General features: G+C 41.9%; 1 long non-coding RNA gene across 2 annotated transcripts; it reads right to left on the bottom strand.

The window, feature by feature from the left end:
- Positions 1 to 1,091: 1,091 nt before the first annotated feature.
- Positions 1,092 to 5,986, bottom strand: LOC143688113 (uncharacterized). 2 transcript variants are annotated; one of them, XR_013177837.1, is made up of 4 exons: positions 5,767 to 5,986; positions 4,513 to 4,677; positions 2,788 to 2,936; positions 1,092 to 1,399 (listed from the first exon to the last, which is right to left on the bottom strand). It is a non-coding gene; the product is annotated as an uncharacterized LOC143688113 (long non-coding RNA). The 2 variants fall into 2 exon arrangements; XR_013177836.1 differs by having other exon boundaries at positions 4,444 to 4,677.
- Between the last annotated feature and the right edge of the window lie 706 nt (positions 5,987 to 6,692).

The following is a 6,692-nucleotide window of genomic DNA, read 5'->3' on the forward strand; positions in this document are numbered from 1 at the left end:
GGGCAGTGAAAGAGTTTCCTCTCCAATAAGGGGGTCTTGGATTACCAGAACTTGTAGGTCAATCTGATTTGAGTATTTTTCCCTTCACTGAAGGGAGTTGAACGGGGTGGAGGTGGGGGTAGTCTAGCTGAGTGGTTATGAGGCAAGGCTCCGCAGTCATCCATCTGTGCCTGGAGACCCTGGGCGACCCCTACTTTGCCATGGAACATTAGAAAACTTCCTTATCTGTAAACCCCATCACAGTTTCAATGTGCAGCTTAAATGAGATAACACGCAGGAAGGATTTGGCAAAGTGCCAATCAGGTAGTTGAGACACAACAAACTTGGGCCATGGTCACTGTTGAGGATAAGGGGTGAGGTTATGTGGGTATATCAGAGGCTTCACAAAGAAGAGAGGTGTCCAGAGGGAAGACGCACAGAGAACAGCAGCTCCATCTCTATATTGCTATTTTGTTAGGAATCCAGACTTTAATCAAATGAAAGCATATTAACTTCAGAGCAGTATGATCGCCAGACACACGGCCCTGCACCTGCTGGCCTAATGAAGCCTTTGATGTGGCTAGCCCAGGTCACATAGGTACCCTACCTTTAATCATGATAAGCCAATGGCAGATAGCAACCCACAGCTCCCTTTCATCTCAGAGTATTCTTATAGGATGATTTTAGAGGTAAAAACCTAGGCATATTATTTTTGCCTTTATACCAAATTAGAAGCAGGTGAAAGGATGTTATTTTGTGGCCTTTGCCATCAGAAGATGAGTTGCCCAGAGAAAAGAAATACGTGTTCGCCTTCAAAATTTATGTATTTTTCTGAACTCCAGTGGTTTTTGAAAGAGCTCAGGGCTAGAAAACTTGAAAGTTCTGGAAAACTGTAGGTATTGTACCCAGGAAACTGGTCTCAACCCCTTCAAGAAAAGTGATTGGGAATGCATGAATGTCATGAATTCATCATACATTCATCATTTATCCCCGCCAGGGAATTTTCTTTTCCTTGCCTTATCTGCCGAAAGAAAAAAAAAATCACAAGTCCTACATTATTCCATTTATTTTATGGTTATGAATAATCAAATACAATTTGCAACTCTGTGGTTTGTAATGCATTCAGATTGACTTAGAACATGATGGAAAAGAACAAGCTTGGTTTGTACTTGAGGTTTGCTAAGGACTGGAATTCCCCAGGTAGTTCTCTCTCATTATGGAGGGCACAGTTACGTTGCAGAGACCTTTCTAGAAGCCCAGGGGAAAGCTCCCTCTCATTAGGCACGTCCCAGTGAGCAGCCTCGACTGGAGCATAGATTGTATTATAGATCTGCAGGCTGGCATAAGAATGATCGAGATTTCAAAAATGGAAATCTTTTGAGTCCTCTTGTCTAGATAGAATTTTTTAAATCTCCAAATCCTTCAAGGCAAAAAGAGAAAAAAATAGAGAGTGATAATTCAAAAGTGAAGATTGTTGCTGTGAATTGGGAGTGACAACAATATGGTCAAGGTTTGTTTTTCACAGTTCAGTTCACACTTATTTCAGGGCTGGGAGAAAATGTGTTCTTGAAATAAATCTCATTCAGAGATTCTGAGTATGAGATCTTTAATGGAGATTCTTCTCTTTAGAAATTATGAGCTTCATTGAGGGCCCAGCCTCCCTGCCTGCCTCTCTAAGATTAACTAGCAAGCTGGAGGTGGATGCTTATTCTCCTTGGCTTTTCCCAAGGCTGGCTTCCAAACATGCCTCCCACCTGCCCCTGTTGGCTGGTGCACTGGATTATAATGAAGGCTTTGCATACTCAGGCTGTCTCCTTTGGCAACAGAGCCTTGCTTGGGGAGATTGCTGAGCCTGTGGCACAAGTCGCATAACTGAGGCCCCATCCCTGGCCCCTAGGCTACCCGGCTCCTGGCATCCTGCCCCTTTCATGTGCCCATGAGCTGTTCTCAGGTGGTGCTCATCTGAACAGGTGAAACCTGTGCCGTCATTAAAGCATTCATGAAGTTCAGAGGCTTCCCTACAACCTGCACTCCATCACAACTGTGGGCACACCAGTTCTGTCCTAACCAGTAGTTAATTAGAAAGAACTGACTACTCTGATAGAGTAAAAAGGCCCAGATTAAAACAGATCAGGATTTCTGATTCTACCACCCATGTGTAAAGTGGGTAAAGAGACTCTTGGAGCCCACATTCCTTGCTTGACTTTTGAATGAGCTGATTCCCTTAGTCTATTGTGCCTCGATTGCCAACTGCATGGCATCCTGTCCTAGGATGTGTGGGGCCAGGAGATTCCACCTCAAGCCCATCTCTTTCAACTTCTGTAAGGCCAGTCTACCTCTGCTGGGGAGCTGATCTCCACTCTCCTCCGGAAATTCCTCTTGTTTGCTTCTCCTCATCCCCTTCCCCTAATGTGTTCCCTCATATCTGACCTCATGAGCATTTTTAAATTTTATCTTATAACTTTTGATTGTGGTAACATACACACAACACAAAAGTTCCCATTTTAACCACTGCCAAGAGTACAGTTCAGTGGTGTTGATTCCATTCACAGGGTCACTCTACTATCACCACCATCCATCACTGAAATGGTTTCATCACCCCAAACAGAAGCTCTGTGCCCACTGAGCAGCAATTCCCCATCCTCCATCCCCGCCATTCTTCATAAACTGTAATCTTCTCGCAGTGTGCATTTGACCTGGATGCTATGCCTCACCAGCTTGTAGAGACAAATAAGTCAAATAAATACCCCCCCCCCACTTATCCCTTAAACCTTGGGGTATTCACATACGCTGCCAGTTAGGACTTACACCTGCCCCTTCATCTCCTCTTTGTCTAGATCTTCTGGCCATGAACGAGCTTGAAGGAGTCTCAGTACTGAGATGTTGCCTGTGCTCACGGTGCTGATTTCCAGGGATGCTTACGTTTCTGGGGTGTGAAGTACCAGCAGTCATGGGTTCTGGGTGAAAATGCAAAGAAAGCCCTTCTTCAACTTACGCCTTTGACCTCTTAATGCCAAGAGGCTCAAAGCCAATTGTGAAGATGAGCCTGGAATAGATACCATGCCATTCTGTTCTCAGATAACCCTGTACAAGTCAACCAAGACAACAACTAAAACCTCCTCTTTCCATCTAAAAGCTCAATATCTTCCAGCATATTAATTTATGTGGACAGATACCTGTAGTGGTCATCTGTTCCCCAGTTCTAGAACCAGTCAAAATGGGACCCGTTGAGGATAATCTGTTGCAATGCCTGTGCTAGAGGATGGAGGAGGTGGGACAGCCTAAAGGAAACTCAGCCAGTTTGCCTCTTCTCTGCAGTTCTTCTTCCTGAATTGTCTTGCGGTGGTGAGCCAAGGAGCAGGGCCAGGATCCCTGTTGCAGGTACTGGGATTTTCTTACACTTGTGTAGTGGAAGCAACATGAGTAAAGTAACAATAACTCCTTGCCCTTGTACGGTAATTTGTCCCTTTCAAATGTGGTAATCCATTTTATTTGGTTTGGTTCTCATTATATTCTTAAGACCCTTTGTGGAAGTCAGGGTCTGCTTACTGTCATTTTACAGTTGGAAAAACTGAGTCATAAAAAGAATCCATGTTTCATCAGAAGTCACCCTGAGAGTTTGTACTCCAGGTCTCTGGAGCCAAATCCAGGATTCTTTACGTGATGCACATCTCTAAATAGATTAGGCCAAAGGACCTTTGGAAAAAATTCAGTTCTCTTTATGCCTTTCAGCAGCTGTGATGGTTGATGTACCCTGACTCATATGAGCAGAAGAGCTGCAGAGAAGCCATGAGAATGCTGTTGAGATAATTTTATGATACAGAGGAGGTGATGATAACCACAGAAAATGAGAGATGATGGCAAAAGAGTAGGTTTATGGCAACTGAATGATGGTTAAAATAAGGAAGGCCAAGTCTTGCTCTTCTGCCTGCTGTGGAATCCCCCAACATGTCCTGTTGTTTGTATCAGGTGACTCTGGAAGCCATTTAATGAGAGGTTCCTTTTATACGATTATTTTAGTTATTCTGTTAAGTCTCCATAAAAGAGAACTCCCTTAAGGCCTGATGACCCATTGACATGTTCATGCTCTCTTCATCCTCACCTAGGAACTCCAGCAGTGACCAGTGACCATCTCATGGTATCTTCCTCCCAGTCATGTGAAAACTGAGTCATCCCAGGACCTCTCCGTAACCTCTCTTAGACTCCTAAATCCTCTGTGTAACTAAGATACTTTCCTCCCCACATGTCCCAGGTGTACTTTCTTTTTTCTCTAATACTCATGTTCCTTCAGGGCTTGTTTTCCTCCTAATCTGATGGTTGACAGCACCAACTCAGGTGTGAATCCCGATTCTGTCATTGTCTGGCTTGTGTGACAAATTACTTAACCCCCCTTAATCTGTAAATTAAGGATAAAAATAGAAACTTTACATATGTAAAGAAAGTTATTAGAATAGTGCCTTGTACCTGGTAAGGGCTATGTAAGTGTTAGCTATTATTATTATTGTCATCAGTATTTTTAAATCCAGTAGTCACCTCCAAGTTGAATCTTGCTTGATGAACACAAAACATTTTCTTTTATTTAATCAGCTTTCCTAGATTCATTAGTCAATAGCATCCAGTGGGATTATCTTCAAACTTACTCTCTTACTGTAGAACCCTCCAGTTTTAATTTTGTTGCCTCCCTACTTAGCTCAATTTCTGCAAAAAAAGAAAAAAAATTACTCTCTATATAGTCTTTGCTTCTAATTATTGTCAAAATACAAACTTGCAAAATGTATTGCAGTGATCCCATCATCTCTCACCCTCTTCCCATCTCTCATTTGTACCTCCATGTTTATGATGCATGCACCATCACCCAACTACCCTGATGTTTTTGGGTCGTGTTCTATATGTTATGAGAGTCCTCCACAATGCGTTGCATGCAGTAAATATTCAGAAATGACATGGAGATTGACCTGTTCCTATTCTATATCTTCATTATGTTCCCATGTTTAAAATCTTTATCACTCACAATTGCCGCATCAATTCTACTGATAATATGCACATCCTAGTAATACTAAAACCCACCCACAAGGAGATAACATATATCATATTACTTTACATTGTTGAGGCTGTTTGGCACTATAACTAAGCTCATCTCTCCCACTAAGTTGGCCACCTATACTCTCCTCCCTCAGTGGGAAAGCAAACTGATTGAAAGCAAGAATTTTGTGGGTCTTGTGTGGTAAACATCTCTGCTTGTTAGAGTAGTGGAGTACTAGACTTTGTTGATTGCCTACCAGTCAGTTACTACCTCTGCTTCTATGCCAACACAACCTGGGCTTTGTCAGCTATTGTCGTCATGTGCTTCAGAAAAGACCAGGGCCCCATGCTGGTTCAGGTGCACTGTAATCAGTCTAAGTCAATCTTAGTTAATCCTGCTTTTGTTGCCAGAGATTGGTTAAGACCAGGCATGAACCATGCTTTTGGAACAGTTGTCCTTGCTCCTAGAAAATAAATGTGTGATGCCTGGATCTGCAGTAGCCATTGTGGCATTAGGAGGGGATCCAGGTCAGGAGCACAAGCTAGCTCTCTGATGATGATGGAGTGGGAAAGAGAAAGACTCTGGCGCTTTGTCAACATCATTGAGCTACTAACTCACCAGTCCTGGGACCACCTCATCTACAGACTCCTTAGGTGAGATAGTGCATTTCCACAATTGTTTAAGCCACTTTAATTGGGTCTTTATTTTGTGTAACTAAAATCGTTCTGACCTAGGATGCCTGCAATTCATATATGTTAACTTACTGATTGGTGAAATCTGTTTTAACTCATGCCATATTGGCTAGGTTTTGAAGCTCTAAATATTGAATAGTGTAGGCAGCAAGTTTCAGTAGGAAAAAAAAACAAAACAGAACATTAGTTGAGTAATCAGGAAAACGGAATGTTATCTCTGTTGCTCTGGAGAAATAGAACTTGGGAGATTGAGGTAGCACTACTGACTGACCTAAAAGTAATCAATCCAATACCCCCTAATTGTCCCACTATTCAGACCAACAAAACTTTTCTCAAGTTAATAGTTACAAGTTAAAACTTATATAGGTTAATTATTTTCTTTTTATCTGCCTTTTACTTTAGAACTTAGAGACAGACCTATGGGGCATTAAAATGGCCTAATCTCCTAAGATATTGAGTCCTTGACTGGCTGTCAGAACAGAACATTTGTTATTCTTTTTGCCCAGAGTTTCTTCCATTCCCATTTGGGAAACTACCATCTGTTTTTGATATCTCCCTTCAACTTAGGTTGTAAACTAGGGGAAAAGTTTTAACTCAATAATTTTAGCAATATCTATCTCCCCTGTTGGTAAATAATTTTTTTTCTGCTTTCTTTTGGGAATTCTCAGTTTCCTTTGCTCATCTATTATTCAGTACATACTACTGTCCTTTCAAGAACTTTCTCAGGAATGCAGTTTGGGTTTATCTTCGGTAGAGAGGTGTTCCTGGGGTCTCCCAAGGATTCTGTAGGTCAAATCCCATCCTAGTATTTTTCCAATGGATAAATAGAATCTTCCTCACTCCTCAATTGCCATTGTAGGAGAAAAGCTGGCTATCCTTTTCTAGGGAAAGAAAAATGCTCAATAACTGAGAAATTTGAATGAGATCCACTACTTTGTATTCCTATCATCATGAGAACCAACTATGTTCACCTCTATGGTATTTGTAAGCTGGATGAG

Source organism: Tamandua tetradactyla, chromosome 1, assembly GCF_023851605.1.
Source record: "Tamandua tetradactyla isolate mTamTet1 chromosome 1, mTamTet1.pri, whole genome shotgun sequence".
In the NCBI taxonomy this organism is placed as follows: Eukaryota; Metazoa; Chordata; class Mammalia; order Pilosa; family Myrmecophagidae; genus Tamandua; species Tamandua tetradactyla.